Below are 18,290 nucleotides of genomic sequence, written 5' to 3'. Positions count from 1 at the left end.
TGAGGTGCTTGTATTACTCTATACACTCAACCTGAGTACTGTTATTTGTTAATTTCACACTTCATTTCAAACTTGTTCTGAATAGGGCTCATAGAGCATCAGTTTTTAACCTTAGAACAAGTACGTAAAAAGTCTCATTGACAATATTAGTCTTCACTGTCCCTAATATTCTATATAAATTATGGCTACGTGCAGTGGCTCATGGCTTGTCGTCACAGAAATTTGGGAGGCCAAAGTGGGAGGATTGCTTGAGTCCAGGAGTTTGAGACCAGCCTGGCAATGTAGTGGGACCCCATCTCAACAAAAAATAAAAACCAAAAAAATTAGCCAGGCCTGGCGGCATGTGTCTAGAGTTGTAGCTACTAAGGAGGCTAAGGTGGGAGCATTACTTACTGATCAAGTGAGGTCAAGGTACCTGAGCCATAATCACGCTGCAGCTTGGGTAACACAGGGAAACCCTGTCTCAATAAATTTAAAAAAATAAATAAATTCTACTTGTCCTTTTACCTGTTACCTGGTATTTCTGGATCAGCAGACATTTAAATGTCTCGTTTAAACTTCATCATTATCTTCAAAAGATGATTAACCCAATTTTATATTATATTGTGTGTACCTACATGACTTTGATTATAAGATAATCTAGAATTATAATGCTATTAAATTTAACACATATTTACTGCATTCTTATCACTATTTTCTTAATTATTGATGTCTCATATTTGTACGGTATTTTAGAAATTATAGAGTAATTTTATATTCATTCTTTAATTTTAATCAGATTAACATATACCAAGCATTGTGCCAGATGCTGAGGGAATTTAAGAAAAATAGAAAAATGGCTTGGCTAACTGAAATAACAAACAGAAGTTTTATTGAGAAGTTTTTTTTTATTATACTTTAAGTTTTAGGGTACATGTGCACAATGTGCAGGTTAGTTACATATGTATACATGTGCCATGTTGGTGTGCTGCACCCATTAACTCGTCATTTAACATTAGGTATATCTCCTAATGCTATCCCTCCCCCCTTCCCCCACCCCACAACAGGCCCCAGTGTGTGATGTTCCCCTTCCTGTGTCCAAGTGTTCTCATTGTTCAATTCCCACCTATGAGTGAGAACATGCAGTGTTTGGTTTTTTGTCCTTGCGATAGTTTGCTGAGAATGATGGTTTCCAGCTTCATCCATGTCCCTACAAAGGACATGAACTCATCATTTTTTATGGCTGCATAGTATTCCATGGTGTATATGTGCCACATTTTCTTAATCCAGTCTATCATTGTTGGACATTTGGCTTGGTTCCAAGTCTTTGCTATTGTGAATAGTGCTGCAATAAACATACGTGTACATATGTCTTTATAGCAGCATGATTTATAATCATTCGGGTATATACCCAGTAATGGGATTGCTGGGTCAAATGGTATTTCTAGTTCTAGATCCCTGAGGAATCACCACACTGACTTCCACAATGGTTGAACTAGTTTACTTAAAGCCAAATATCAGTAATGCTATAACGTATTCCATCCACTCTTCACATACTAGCTTGATATTCGATAGATGAGAAGTGTATTTTGATATGTGGCTCCATGGCACTATTTTTCCCCCAGCTTTATTAAGGCATAATTGACAAATTAAAAATAGCATATATTGAAGATGTACAAGTGGGGTGTTGCGATATGTATACATTGTGAAATGATTACACAATCAAGCTAGTCAACATGTTTATCACCTCACATAGTTACCATTTTCTGTGTGTGTGTCTGTGTGTGGAGTAAAAAACACACAAAATCTACTTTCTTAGCAAATTTCAATACATAATACAGTATTACTAACTACAGTCACCATGCTATACATTGGCACAATTTTAAATCCAAAGGTAACAGATATATGAGAACTCACTAAATCAAAGTGGTCTTTTTTAACACGTAGAAACATTTATTTTATTTGCATGACTTAAACATCTGTCTGTCCTGAGTGACATGCCTATGTAACTTGCACATCTCAAATTGTTAATTTTCTATTGGGAATCTGAAATTAAACCTGAAAAACTCCAAAAAGAATTCTCTATAAGACTATGTGGTAGATTCCTCTTTAGTATGATATAGATAATTATTTAATTTCTTTTGTTATATAGCTTTGCCATTTTTGCCTATGGAGAGCTAGGCAGAAAGCTTGATTGATATTTTTAGCTTATAGAGCTTTTTTTTTTTTTTTTTAACAATCTGACTTTTTTTTTTAAAAAAAAAAAAAAAAGAAGGCAGTTGAGAAAATGGTCTTTCTTTGGGGGGTGTACTAAATCCTCTTGAGGTTACAATAATAAACAGTATTCTTCTTCTAATCCGGAATTTGGAGTTTTAGTAGCTAAATGTGTCACCGAAACTGAAAGTCATCATTGCAACTAATCTCAGGCTTGAATCTTGCTCCTTCATTTTCTATCTGCATGAGCTTGGAAAATGTGCTGAACTTCTGTAAGTCTCCCTTTGCATCAATTATAAAATAAAAACAAATACTATCTACACTATAGATGCAAAAATCATCAACAGAATAATAGAAAACTAAATCTAGAAACATAAAAAAAAGATTATATGCAATAGGCAAGTAGGATTTGTCCCAAGAACACAAGATTGTTTTAACCATGTGAAAATCTAATGATGTAATTCATCATATTAATAGAATAAATAACAAAAATATGTGATTATCTCAATAGATGAAGAATGAAACAAATGACAAAATCTGCTACCCCTTAATAATAATAATAATAATACAAAGCCTGTAAAATTAAGAGTAGAAGAAAACTTAACTTGGTAAAGGGGGCAGCCATGAAAACCCCACCGCCTACATCAGACTCTGCTGTGAAAAATTAAATAATTTCCCCTAACATCAGGAACAACTCAGGGATTTCTGCTTTCAGCCGCTCCATTTACCATGGTGCTGGAGGTTCTGGCCCAGGCAATTAGGCGAGATAGAGAAATAGAAAGCATCTAGATTGGAAAGAAAGGAGTAAAACTACCTTTATTTGCAGATGACATCATCTTATGTATATAAAATCCTGAGGAAACTTCTTAAAACTGTTAGAGCTAATAAAGAATTATGTGAACATCAACATCCAAAATCAATCATATTTTTTGCCCTAGTAATGAAAAGCCCAAAAATTAAACAAAAAAAGATTCCATTTGCAAAAACATCAACATGAATAAAACAATTTGATGAAATGAAATTAATCAAATCAAAATTAATTTAACAAAATAAATATAAAACTTTCCTCTGAAAACCATAACAGAATTGTTGGAAAAAAATTAAAAAGACCTAAATAAATAAAAATATATCATTTGAACTTAGATATGAAGATTTAATATTATTGAGATGATATTTCCCAAATTGATGTACCGATTCAGCACAATATTCGTCATGATCCCAGCTATTATTTTTGCAGAAATTGACAAGACAAAAATTAATATGGAATTCAAGGGCTCCAGAATATTCAAAACCATCTTTAAACAGAAGAACGAAGCTGAAGGACTCAGGCTTCCCAATGTCAAAGCTTCCTACACAGCTGCAGTAATCAGAAAAGCATGGCACTGGCAGTCAGCACTGGTGAAAGGAGAGACACACAGATTAATAGAATCCAACTGAGCGCCCAGAAGTAAATCCTCACATTTATTGTCAATTCATTTTTGAAAACAGTGCCAAAACAATTAAATAGGGGAGGGAACAGTCTTCTCAACCATTGATGCTGGAATAATTGGATATTCACCTCAACCTATACATAAAAATTAACTAAAAGTGTATCAAAGACCTGACTATAAGAGCTCCAACTACAAAACTCTTAGAAGAAAACCAGTGCATTTCTTCGTGATCTTGAAATAGACTATAGTTACTTAGATATCACACTAAAAACAAACAAGAGAAAGAAAGAAAATGATAAAACAGACTTCTTCAATATTAAAAACTTGTGTGCTTTGAAGAATCCATTAAGAAAATAAGAGATAACCACAGAATGGAAGAAAATATTAGGAAATCATATCTTAGGGACTAATATAGTTAACCCTTTAACAATGCCCCTACACAGTCAAAAATCTGCATAAAACTTTTGACTCCCAAAAAACTTAACTATTAATATCCTACTGTTGACTGACAGCCTTATTGATAGTCAATTAACACATATTTTATATTTTATATATTATATACTGTATTTTCACAATAAAGTAAGCTAGAGAAAAGAAAATGTTTAGAAATTCCTGAGAGAATATTATTTATTATTTATTAAGTTGAACTTATTAGAGAGAACATTATTTATCAAGTGGAGTTGGATCTTCACAAAGGTGTTCATCTTCCTCATCTTCACACTGAGTAGGCTGAGGAGGAGGAGTAAGAGGATGGGTTGGTCTTGCTGTCTCAGAGGTTGCAGAGGTAGAAGAAAATTCACATATAAGTGAACCCATGCAGTTTAAACCATATTGTTCAAGGGCCAATTGTATAAAAAGTAATAGAAAGAAAATAACACAATTAAAAACGGGAAAATATATATGAATAAACATGCTCCAAATAAGATATTCAAATAGCCAAGAAACACAAGAAAAGATGCTCAACATCATTAGTTATCAGGGAAATGCAAATCAAAACCATATTGAAATACAACTTCACATCCACTAGGATGGCTATCGTCAAAAATATAATTTAAAAAATGCAGAGAAATCGGAACCCTCACCCATTATTGGAAGGAACGTAGAAAGGTGCAGCCACCTTGTAAACAGTTTGGCCATTCTACAGAAGGTTAAACACAGAGATAACATATGACCCTGCTATTGAACTCCTCGGGACATACCTAAGAGAAATGAAAACACATTTTTACACTAACGTATGTACATGAATGTCCATATAAACTTTGTAAAAACAAATAAATAGAAACAACTCAAATGTCAATACATTGTTTCATGGATAGATAAAATGTTATATATGTGCTTGATTCCACATGGAATATTGTTTAGTAGATGTATTTTAAACATCACCTAAAATGAAAGAAGCCAGTCACACACAAAGAAGCATCAGTGGCAGGCCAAGGCTGGCGACACTGAGGGGAGTGAGGAGTGACTTAAAATTAACTGTGGTGATGGTTGCACAACTCTGTGTATTTGAAAGAAATAAATTAAACTGCATGTTTTAAATGAATAAATTGCATGATATAAATTATATCTGCTATGGACTGATTTTTTTGTCCCCATGAAATGTATATGTTGAAATTCGAACCTCCAGTGTTACAGCATTAGGAAATGGAGCCTTTGGAGGGTATTTAGGTCATGAAGGCAGAGTCTTCATGAATGGAGTTTGTGCTCTTATTAAAGAGTCCTAGGAAAACCCCTTTCCCCTTTCACCCTGTGAGGATGCAGGGAGAAGAGACAGCCTGCAACCTGGAGAGGACCCTCACCAGATGCTGAGTCTGCTGGTTCCTTGATCTTGGACTTCTCAGCCTCCAGAACTTTAAGAAAGAAACTGATGTTGCTTGTAAGCCAGCCAGTATATGACACCATGTGATGGCAACCTAAGAAAGACAATGTCTTGGGTAAAGTTGGGTTTGCGTGTGTGTGTGTATGTGTGCATATTTTACACACATATATAGTACACACATATACAAAATAGAAAATTTAATACAAAAAAGGCGAAATAAAGAGAAATAGACAAATTTACAAATGCTGATTATAAAAGAAAAATGGGTTAACTGGAATAGAAGAGCTTCTGATCATCAAATTGTAAATATGTACATACACATACATACATATGATTTATGTCTTGACAGAAAAGTTCTACCCAGCACATATAAAGAATTTCAAAAAAATCAATAAGAAAAATCAACAAGAACAAGGCAAATAATTCAAATAAAAAATAAACAAAATATTTGACTAACTGCTTTGGCAAAAATAGCCAATAAACATTTCTAAAGGTTTTCAAGGAAATTTTTTTAACTCGAAAAATGCTTTGTGGGTACATAGTAGGTGTATATATTTATGGGGTATTTGAGATATTTTGATATAGGCATGCAATGTGTAATAATCATATCATGAAAGAAACTATGCCTCCATGAATTTTCATAGTTCCTAAAATTCCTCTGGTTAATTCTAGTTTTATTCCGTTGTGGTCGGAGAGGATGCTTGATATTATTTCAATCTTTTTGAGTGTTTTAAGACTAATTTTGTTACCTAACATATGCTCTATCCTTGAGAATGATTCATGTGCTGAGGAAAAGAATGTGTATCTTGTGGCCATTGGATGAAATGTTCTGTAACATCTAGATCCATTTCATCTACAGTGCAAATGAAGTCTGATATTTCTTCAATCCATTGGGTCTATAGTTGTCTCATTAGATCCATTTGGTCTATAATACAGATGAAGTCTGATGTTTCTTAGATCTATTTCCTCTATAGTGATGTCATTAGATCCATTTGGTCTATAGTGAAGATTAAGTCTGATATTTCTTTGCTGATTTTCTGTCTGAAAGATCTTTTCAATGCTGAAAGTGGAGTGTTGAAGTCTCAAGCTATTATTGTATTGGAGTCTATATCCTTCTTGAGCCCCAACAATATTGGCTTTATATATCTGACTACTCCAGTATTGGGTGCATATATATTTAAAATTATTTTATTGTCTTGCTAAATTCACCTCTTTATCATTACATAGTGACCTTCTTTGTTTCTTCTTACAGTTTTTCTCTTGAACTCTACTCTATTTTGTCTCATGTATGTATAACTACTCCTGCTGTTTTTTGGTTTCCATTGGTATGGAATATCTTTTTACATCCTTTCATTTTCATTCTGTGTGTGTCTTTATGGGTGAAATGTGTTTCTTGTAGGCAATAGGTTAATGGTCCTTTTTTCAATCCATTCAGCCAGCTTATGATTTTCATTGGAGAGTTTAGTCCACTTACATTCAATATTATTATTGATAAATAAGGACTTATTCCTACCATTTTGTTATTTGTTTTCTGGTTGTTTTGTTGTATTCTATTCCTTCTTTCTTTCCTTCCTGTCTTCTTTATAGTAAAGGTGATTTTCCCTAATGATATAATTTACTTTCTTGCTTTTTATCTTTTGTCTATCTTTTGTATGGTTTTTTGTTTGTTTGTTTGTTTGAGGATACCATGAGGCTTGCACATACTATCCTATAACCCATTATTTCAAGCTGATAACAACATAGCACTGTTTGCATAAACAAATACATAAACCACAAGAAAATTGATAAAGACTCTATGCCTTAATTTTTCCCCTCTTTTCAGCAGTTTATTGTTACTATTTCTCTTACTGTACTATCTATGTCTTAAAAAGTTGCTGTAGTTAATATTTTTGACTGGTTCATCATTTACTTTTCCTACTTAATAAGAGTAGTTTACATACCACAGTTATAGAGTTATAATGTTCTGTGTTTTTCTGTGTACTTATTATTACCAGTGAGTTTTGTACCTTTAGATGATTTTTTTATTGTGCATTAATGTCCTTTTCATTCTGATTGAAGTACTCCCTTTACCATTTCTTGTAGGAAAGGTCTGGTGTTGATAAAATCCTTCAGCTTTTGTTTGTCTGGGAAAGTCTTTATTTCGCCTTCATGTTTGAAGTATATTTTCACCAAATATACTACCTTGAGGTAACAGTTTTCTTTCCTCCAGCACTTTAGTTCCATCATACCTCTCTCTTCTGGCCTTTAAGGTGTCCACTGAAAAGTCTGCTGTTAGATGTTTTGGAGCTCCATTGTATGTTATTTGTTTCTTTTCTCTTGCTGCTTTTAGCATTCTTTCTTTACTGTTCACCTTTGGGAGTTTATTAAATGCCTTGAGGTCATCTTCTTTGGGTTAAATCTATTTGATGTTCTATGATGATTTTGTACTTGGATGTTGATAGCTTTCTCTCAATTTCAGGCGTTCTTTGTTATTATCCTGTTGAATAAACTCTCTATTTCTATCTCTTTCTCTACTTCCTCTTTAATGCGAAAACTCTTACATTTGCCATTTTGAGGCAGTTTTCTGGATCTTGCAGGTGTGCTCATTGTTTTTTATTATTTTCTTAATTTCCTCTGATTTTGTATTTTCAAGTAGGCTGCCTTCAAGCTTACTAACCCTTTCTTCTGCCTGATTAATTCTACTACTTAAAGTCTCTGATGGGCCAGGCACAGTGGCTCACGCTTGTAATCCCGGCACTTTGGGAGGCCAGGGCGGGGGGATCACTTGAGGCCAGGAGTTCGAGACCAGCATGGCCAACATGGTGAAACCCCGTCTCACTAAAAATACAAAAAATTAGCTGGGTGTGGTGTTGGGCGCCTGTAATCCCAGATACTGGGGAGGCTAAGGCAGGAGAATTGCTTGGGAGGCAGAGGTTACAATGAGCCAATAACATGCCACTGCACTCTAGCCTAGGCAACATGAGTGAAACTATGTCTTAAAAAAAACCACAAAACTCTGATATATTCTTCAGTATGCCAGTTGCATTCTTCAACTCTAAAATTTCTGCTTGATTATTTTTAATTATTTTAATCTTTTGTTAAATTTATCTGAAATAATTCTGATTTCCTTCTCTGTGTTATCTTGAATTTCTTTCAGTTTCCTCATAACAGCTCTTTTGAATTCTCTGAAAGGTCACATACCTCCGTTTCTCCAGGATAGGTCCCTGGTGCCTTATTTAGTTCATTTGGTGAGGTCATGTTTTCCTGTCTGTCTTGATACTCATAGATGTTTGTCTGTATTGGGGCATTGAAGAGTTAGGTATTTATTGTAGTCTTTGAAATCTGGACGTGTTTGTATTGTCCTTCTTGAAAAGACTTTCCAGATATTTGAAAAGGCTCGAGTGTTGTGATCTACATCATGTCTGCTTTAGAGGGGATCCTAAGCCCAGTAGCTCTGTGGTTCTTACAGACTCTTAGAGGTACCACCTTGATGGTCTTGGACAAGATCCAGAAGAATTAATTATCTGGATTACCAGGCAGAGACATTTGTCCTCCTCTCTTGTTTTCTCCCAAACAAACAAAGTCTCTGTCTCTCTCTGCACTGAGCCTCCTGGAGCTGGCAGTGGGGTGACACAAGGAACCCTGTGACCACCAACCCTAGGACTATGTTGCATCAGACCTGAAGCCAGGACAGCACTGGTATCACCCAAGGCCTGCTGTAACCACTCCCTGGCTACCACCTATGTTTGCCCAAAGCCCTGGGGCTCAACAATCGGCAGGTGGCATAGTCAGGGAGGCCTATGGCCTTCCCTTCAGGATGGCAAGTTTCTCCAGGCCCTTGGTGGATACAGAGTTGCCATCCAGGGGCCAGGGACTAGAGTTAAAAACCTTGGAAGTCCACCTTGTGTTCTATTGCCCTGTGGCTCAGCTGGCAATCAAACCACAAGACACAGTCCTTTCCACTCTTCCCTCCCCTTTCCAAAGGCAGAGGAGTGTCACCCTAGGGCCACTGCCACCTCAGGCCCATGAAGAGTACTGCCAGACTCTTCCAAGATTCCCTTAAGGCCCAAGGGCTCTTCAGTCAGCTTGTGGTGCCTGGTCTGGAACTCACCCTTCAGGGGAGTGGCCCCCATGCCAGCCCAGGGCAGGTCCAGAAAGGCCATCCAAGAGCCAAGTCCTGGAATCGAGGACTCCAAAAGCTTGCCTTGTGCTCTACCCCACTGTGGCTGAGTTAGTACCTCAGGTGCAAGACAAAGCCCCTTTACTTTTCCCTCCACTTTTATCAAGCAAAAGGGGTCTTGCCCCCTTAGCCACGACAGCTGGGAATGTGCTGAGTCTCACCTGAGGCCAGCAAGTATCAGCATAGTACCTGGGTATTGCTGCTGATTATTTAGGGCCCAAGGGCTCTTTAGTTAGCAGGTAATGAATCCTTCCAGGACCGGGTCACTCCTTTCAAGGCAATTGGTTTCCTTCTGACCCACAGTGTGTCTAAAAATGTCTGGGGGCCCTGACCAACATGGAGAAACCTCATCTCCACTAAAAATATAAAATTAGCTGGGTGTGGTGGTGCATGCCTGTAATTCTAGCTACTCGGGAGGTTGAGGCAGAATTGCTTGGACCCAGGAGGTGGAGGTTGCAGTGAGCCGAGATCGCACCATTTCACTCCAGCCTGGGCAACAAGAGCAAAACTCCGTCTCAAAAAAAAAAAAATGTTGTGGGACTAGGGCCTGGAAAGGGGGCCTCATGACTCTGACTGGTGCCTTATCCTGCTGTGGCTGAGCTGGTATCCAAGATGCAAGAGAAAGTGCTCCCTGCTCTTCCTTCTCTTCTCCTCAAGTGGAAGGAAGGGGTCTTTCTGGAGCCACAAGCTGTGCAGCCTGCGGTTACAGGAAGGGTGATCCCAGCACTTTCTTAGCCACCCTGGCTGGTGTCTCCGTAGGTCACCTGCCCTCATAGTCTACTGTCTCAGGGCCCAGTTGAGCCCTAGGACTCACCTAGGTGTTGCAGTCCTTGTGGCCTAGAATACTTTTCTTCGGGGCCCCAGAGTGCTTTAGTCCATGGTGGTGAGGCTTGTGGGGACTCAAGTTCTGACAGCTGGGGTTGGTGACTCCCCTCTGGCTAGGGCTGGTTTAAACGCTCTGTCCATGGGTGGGTGTCAGTTGAGTTTGGTCCAGTTTTGCTTTGTGCTATAACAAGGGCAGCACGGAGCTCTGTGCCTCACAATTGCTGGCTCTCGCACTTCCCAGGACACAGAAACACTCTCTGCACCTTGATGCTGCTTCCGGGGTAAGGAGGAAGGGTGGCATTAGTGACTCAAGACTGCTTTTCCTACCTCTTCAGTGCCTCTTTCAGTGAAATGAAGTCAAAACCAGGTCCTGTGAGTTCTCGCCTGATTTGGAGTTCTTAAAGAGATTCTTTTTCCATGTAAATAGTTCTTGAATTGGTATCCTTGTGGGGGGTGGGGTGGGGCGGTGATTGGTGGAGCCTTTTATTCCATTATCTTGCCCCACCACTCTCCCTCAATGTAATTTTTTACCAAGAAAATACAAAAAAATTACAACCTGATATTATTTACATTTCTTCCCTAAATGGATTAAAAACAGAGACAGGACAAGAGACTGAATATATTAAGTGTTGGTGATGATACAGAAGAATTGAATTCACTCACCCTGCTTGTGGAAATACAGATTGATGCAGGAACGGTGGAAAGCACATTAGTAGTATTCACCAAAGGTAACCATGAATCTTCCAGAAATTCACATCCCAGAATTCCTCTCCTGGGCACATAACCAAGAGAAATATGTACTATGGTCACCAAATGACATGTACAAACAGGTTCCCAGAACTGGAGTCTCATCAAATGAGTGTTGGTCACAACACTGGAGTGGAGAAGCATAGCATGCCGTATTCCCACAATGGAGTCTCGTATAACGATGACAGTATATGCACGACCACATGAAACAACATGGAGAGACCTCACAAACGGAGTGTTGAATGCCATAACTAAGGCACAGAGAGTACATACTCAGTAAATGAGAGTAATCTGTGGTGCTGGAAGTTCAGATAATGGCTTCCCTTGGGGACTGGGTGATGAAAAGGGGCTTCACAGCGGCTTCTAGGCAGGACTGATGCTTTGTTACTTGGACTGATCTGGTTCTACACACAAAGCTGTGCTCATTTGTGAAATGTTTTTGAGCTGTACACTTATGGTTATAACATCCTTTTCTTATGTACGTTATAATTCAATAAAATGTCTATAAAATCAATCAATATTGATATATAGTTTAGGCATATTACCTAGTCATAAAACAACTCTTTAAAAATCGGAGAATGATACAATTTAGAATGGTGTTTACTGTGTGGAGAAGGCTACAGGATGAGACAATTTAGAACGGTGTTTACTGTGTGGGGAAGGCTACAGGAGGAGTTTAGGGAAGGGTTGCTCAGCTACGTTCTTCAATATTCGTAACAGTTATGAGGTTTGGTGCTGGGTTCATGGCTGTTGGTGTTGTGATTATGCTTCCCACGTTGCATATGTTTCCAATCGACTAGGAGCATGGGGAATGAAAATAAGCCTGCTGCAGAAAGCTGGGCAAGATGTGATGGGGAATGAACCACTGTGATGGCAGTGAAAGCGTCAAGATATATTATTTTAAAGGAGAATCCATGTTAAGTGCTATTTGACACCTATGCAGGTGAGACACAGGCTTCTGGTCTGAACAGCTGGGTGGACAGTGGTGCTGAGAAGAAGCCAGGGAAGAAGCAGCTTTGCAGAGCACATTGAGAATACTGTTCTGAGCATGTTTAAATTCAGACATAGAAGGAAGTTACCGGTGAAATGTCAGGTAAGCAGCTGGATGTATATAAATGTGATTCTCCGAGGAGATGTCTGAGTGGGCAATATAAATGTGAAAGTCATCAGCATAAAAATGACATGAAAAGCATATTAGATGGATGACAATATCTAGGAGAAGAGTGCATGGAGAGGTAAACAGAGTCCAAGTTCGAATCCTCAGTGATTTTAAGAGGTAGGTTTGGGTGGAAAGGAAGAGCCAGCAAAGAAAAATAGAAATTAGTCAACTGAGCAGAAAGACATCCAAGAGAGCTGGTGTCAGGAAAAAAAAAAAAGTGTTTCAAAAAATTTCAGCTCTGTAAGAACAGACTAAAAAGGTGAGCAAGATTAAAACAGAGAACTCACCATTGAATTGGGAGACATGCAAATCATCAGAGACCTTTTCAAGAAAATATCAATGGAGTGATGGGTAAAGAAGACAGGAATGAGTTGAAGAGGGGATTGGGAGGTAGGGAGGGGAGACAGTAACAAATAGCATTGTTGTTATTATGACACTGTAAATAATCTAAGGTCTGGAACATAATAGGTGCTAAATAAATATTTTTGAGCACATAAATAAGTGAACAGGAATGACCTTATACTTTGTGTTACCCAAAAGTAACTAAAAACACTTCTCTGTATGTCTTTATCTCTTTATTTTTATTTTTTAAATGCCAGATGAAGCCAGTGAGATATATGGTAAATTGCGCCTGAGAACTTAGATTTAGCCGGTGGTAGGACTGACATGTGTCCAACATCTTGGCTAACAAATGTCTCCTCTTGAGACAAAGAATATAAGTTTATGAACATAAACAATGAAGAGTTATTGCATGTTTACTATATGAAAGATCAGTAGACATTGTAAAATTCATTCAAAAATTTTAAACCATTTAATGTTTTATTCATTCTGCCATACTCAAAACAGCATGAAAAACATATGAACATAAGAGGTTTTCGAAAATGGATCTTTCCTCATAAACTTGAAATACTCTGCTAAACACAGTACTGTACTACTATCCCACTAGTAACAGATTTTGAGGTTGTATTCATTGAAATGTATTTCAGTGGGTCTATCCAGGGGTCATGCCGGTTGTGAGTGTGTCTGTGAAATTTGATTACCCTTTTCACTTACTAAAAATATCAAGGCCTGCAGAATTCCCTTAACTTTCTTAATTGAGGTCCCTATGGTTACAGTGTAGATAAATAGCAACATAGAGGAAAAGTTTTAAAAAATATCCTAGAAGCATCCAGGATTTGTTTTATTATAATTTACAGTGGCCATGTCTTCATTTTATTTGTGGGGGAAAATAAAGACAAGTACCTTTATTTATCTGTAGTCTCCGAGTTTTGTGTTAAAAGTGGAGTATTATACGCTAAAAATTGCAAGCTAGAAGTTTTAGTTGGATACATTTTGGATATCTTTTGTTTATTTATTTTATATTATTTTATTTTTTTGAGTCAGGATCTCACTGTGTCACCCAGGCTGGAATGCAGTTGTGCGATCATGGCTCACAGCAGCATCAACCAGCTGGATTCAAGCGATCCTCCCCCCTCAGCCTCCTGAGTAGCTGGGACTACAGGCTCTCACCGCCACGCCTGGCTAATTCTTGCATTTTTTGTGGAGACAGGGTTATAAACCTTGTTACAAAACCAAAAATTTGAGTAAAATGTAAAAATTCCTCAAAATAAGATTTGCCAAACTGAATGAAGAAAATAATGGAATATCAGAATAATTTTACTAATTAAAAAATTAAATACATTTTTTCACAAAGAAGTCTCTAAGCCTACATGGTTTATAGGTGAATTCTTGAAACAGTTTGTAAAAGAAATAATACTAAACATTCAAAAATTTTCAGATAAAAAAAGTATAAAATATTTCTTAAGTAGTTTGTGTTAAATGAAGCCTACCTAAATTTTATATTTAAAAAATCATTGCTGATGTTAAGGTAAGTACCTTAATCTCTTATGAATATGATGCAAAAATTTTAAGCAATCTATTACAGTTGGAAAAGCAAAAATTTTAAACAAATTATCAACAAGTTGAACCCAGTGATTTACATTAACAAATTATTATTATTTTTCTTACTACTATTTACATAATAAATTTACATAATAAATAATTATTATTTACATAATAAACAAATTATTAATAAGTTGAACCCAGTGATTTACATTAACAAGTTGAACCCAGTGTTATCATCAATGACAGATTATCATTAATGATGATTCTATTTATAATTATGATTATTAGTATAACTAATGAGAACATTATTATTATACATATAAAGTTGATCTATTTCACATATATAAATAAATTTCATATATATTTTATAAATTTATATATTAAACATACCAACTGTATGTATGATGATAATGTATATATTTCACATATATGTGTTTATATATGATTTTATATACATGTGCTGTATGTGTTTACATATATGATAATATATGTTTATATATTTCATCTATATGTTTATATATAGATGAAATATATATGTGAATATATTTATCATACTATAAAATTTTAACAAAATTCATTTATGTCAGTAACAGGAAAAGGAATAACATATGTCATTACTTCAATATACCCATTAGAAGCACTTTAGATAAAAATTCTCAGCAAACATGGATAGAAGGATATCTTCTTAATCTGATAAAGAATATCAAACAAAAAACAGAACAGAACTTGCAGTAAAATGATTAGTGGTAAAATACAAAGAGTGTTTCCCTTTTCAGGACAAGGATGCCTACTCATAGCATTTCTATTCAAAGTTAGACTGATCCAATACTGTACCTGAACAATCAAGCAACAAAAATTAAAAAGGTGTAAGAATGGAAATGAATAAATATTATTTTCAAATGATATAACTACATAGCTAGGAAATCTAAGTTAATCTAAAGGCAAATTTTTTAGAATTAATAAGTGAATTTAACAAAAATGGGATCCAATATCAATATAAATTCAATGAATTGTATATTTGCATATCAGCCACAAACAAGTAAGAAATGAAATTAACAGTAAAATGCTACTTAAAATAGCATTCATAAATATCCAATGCCAAGAAATAAGTTTAACAAAAGGGACACAAGACTTCTGTACTGATAAATACAAACCATTTATATTAGTCCATTTTCATGCTGCTGATATAGACATACTTGAGACTGGACATTTTACAAAAGAAAGAGGTTTACTGGACTTACAGTTCCACATGGCTGGGGAGGCCTCATGGCAGAAGGCAAGGAGGAGCAAGTCACATCTTATGTGGATGGTAGCAGGCAAAAAAAGAGAGCCTGTGCAGGGAAACTCGTTTTTAAAACCATCAGATCTCATGAGGCCCATTCATTATCACTAGAACAGCAGGGAAAGACCCACCCCCAAGATTCAATCACCTCCTACCAGGTCCTTCCCACAACACGTGGGAATTATGAGAGCTACAAAATGAGATTTGGGTGGGGACACAGAGCCAAACCATATCACCATTATTGAAAACAAATAAAGCTAAAAATGGCTATCTATATCATATTATAGGGTTGCAAGATCAATATTGTAAATAAGTCAATCCCCCAAAATGTATCCATTAATTCAATACTATCTCACCCCCTGCTGGATTTGTGTTTGTGTGAGTGAGTTTTTTACTGTGCATATCCACAAGTTGATTCCAAAGCGGATATGGCCATGTGAATTGCTAAGAAGAGCTAAGATAATATTGAATAACAAAGCTAGAGGACTTACAATGTCACATATTGGGACTTATAAAGGTAATAGAAATCATTACTGTGTGCTTTGGCAAACAAGATGAATGTTTCACAGTGGAACAGTATCCAGAAATAGACCCATACACACACATGAACCCGAGTAATGACAGAGATCATACTTACTAGGGGGCCTTTTCAGTAAGTGGTGCTGGGCTCCTTGGATTTTCTATACGCAAAACCAGTTTGCATCCTTACTTTTTAAACTATTTACAAAAATTAAGTTCAGATATAGTGCAGGTCTACATGTGACAGGGAAGCCATAAAGATTTAGAAGAACATATCTTCAAAGGCATTGAAGTTTTTAATTTTTTTGCATATCCTTAAAATAGGCAAAAATGATAGTGAACAATACTAACATTAAAAACTTTGATCATCAAAAGATACTACTAAAAGAAAGTGAAGAAGCAACTTCAGAAAAGCAGGAAATATTGCCACATATATTTCCTACAAAGGGCATGTATTCGGTACATATAAAGAAATTCTACATACCAATAAAAAAATGAGTAAAATATTTGAACAGACACTTTACACAAGAGGATATACAAAAAGGGCCAATAAATCATTCTAAATGAAGAAAACAGAGTGTTTAACTTTCAAACTGACAGAAGCTAGACTGATAAAAATTAATCAGTTCTACAGAAGTTTCAAAAGGAGAAAACAGATATAAAGACATGATTGAAAACAAAAGTATAATCAGTAATTAAAATTAGCTTTAAAAAGGCTAAATATTTAATTTAAAAGTTTAGAATAATGAATTAAAACTATACAATATTTATGAGAAATATTTATAACTCAGGAATACAGGACTATTGAAAATAAAAATATTGAACTATATATATATATATAATCGAAATGTTAAAGGAAAGTCTGGCTGGGTCAGTAAATACAAAAGTGACTGAGGTATCTTGCAGTAAGAGGTAAGCAGGATACCTTAATAATAATTGTATTCTCTATTATCTAGAAAGATACAACAAAATATATGTTCCAGTATAAAGTCATATACATGCATGCTAGAATACATGTACGTAGCATGAATGATGTCCGTAGCAGCATTGTTCATAATGGCCCCAAATCAGAAACAATCCAAATGTCCATCAAAAGTTTTAAGCCACAATGGATCACAATTAATGCACATAACATTAACAACAGAAACAGAAACTGAGTAAAAGAAACCAACCATGAAAGAATGAAGAGGATTATGCTATTTTTTTAAAGTTCAAGGCCTGGAGAAACTATTTCGTATTATTTAACAAAACATACAAACTCTATGTAGGTTGAAAACTATACATTTATAAAAGGGAATATCAAGTACAAACATCATCAGTTATGGAAATGAAAATGAAAATAAGATAATCTACACACTTACCAGAAGATCTAAAATGAGATTTAAAATATTAAGTATTGGTGAGAAATTGGAATCATCATGTGCTGCTGGTGGAAATGTAAATTGGTGCAACATACCAAACTTTGGAAAATATTTTGGCAATGTTACTAAAACAGCATGTGGAATTCCACTTGTAGATATATGCTCAACAGAAATGTATACATTTGTTCACCAATAAACAAATACTCTGTTATTCATAACAGAAATATTTCTAATAGCCCTAAACCGGAAAGTAACCACATACCCACCAATAATGGAATGAATGAATGAATTGTGAAATAGTTCCATGATGGAATACTATACAGCAATGATAAGGAAATATTTACAAGATTGAATCAACCAATGAAAGCCTGATTTTCTTCCTAATGTTTTTTTTTTTTTTTTTTTTTTTTTTTTTTTTTTTTTTTTTTTTTTTTTTTTTTTTATCTACAATGATGCTCACCACACCATTGCTTTATTTCAATTATGGTTCAATCACACAATGAAAACATTATAGAATAATAAAATAGCTAATGACATAAAACACTTTTCAGAATATATCAAGTTGAAAATCAGGTTCTGACATAGTATATACAGTGTGAGCACATTTAAAAAATTATATACATAGCTAAATAGTTACAATGAAAGGAAGAGCTGAGTTATCCACACATATTCCTGAATACTGAAATAAGAATGATTTTTGTTCCCTCTTTTGCTCATCTGTGTGTTTTCTGATCTATTTCACAGTGAACATGAATTTCTGTTTTTTAAGGGAAACCATTATCAATTAATTTTACTTTTTTATCATTTGGAAACTTGTTTTTTTTTATTTATTTTATTTTTTTATTTTATTTATTTTTTATTATACTTTAAGTTTTAGGGTACATGTGCACATTGTGCAGGTTAGTTACATAT

This window comes from Pan paniscus, chromosome 12, assembly GCF_029289425.2.
Source record: "Pan paniscus chromosome 12, NHGRI_mPanPan1-v2.0_pri, whole genome shotgun sequence".
NCBI lineage: Eukaryota > Metazoa > Chordata > Mammalia > Primates > Hominidae > Pan > Pan paniscus.
The sequence above is the reverse complement of the archived record's forward strand: the minus strand, read 5'-3'. Positions refer to the sequence as shown.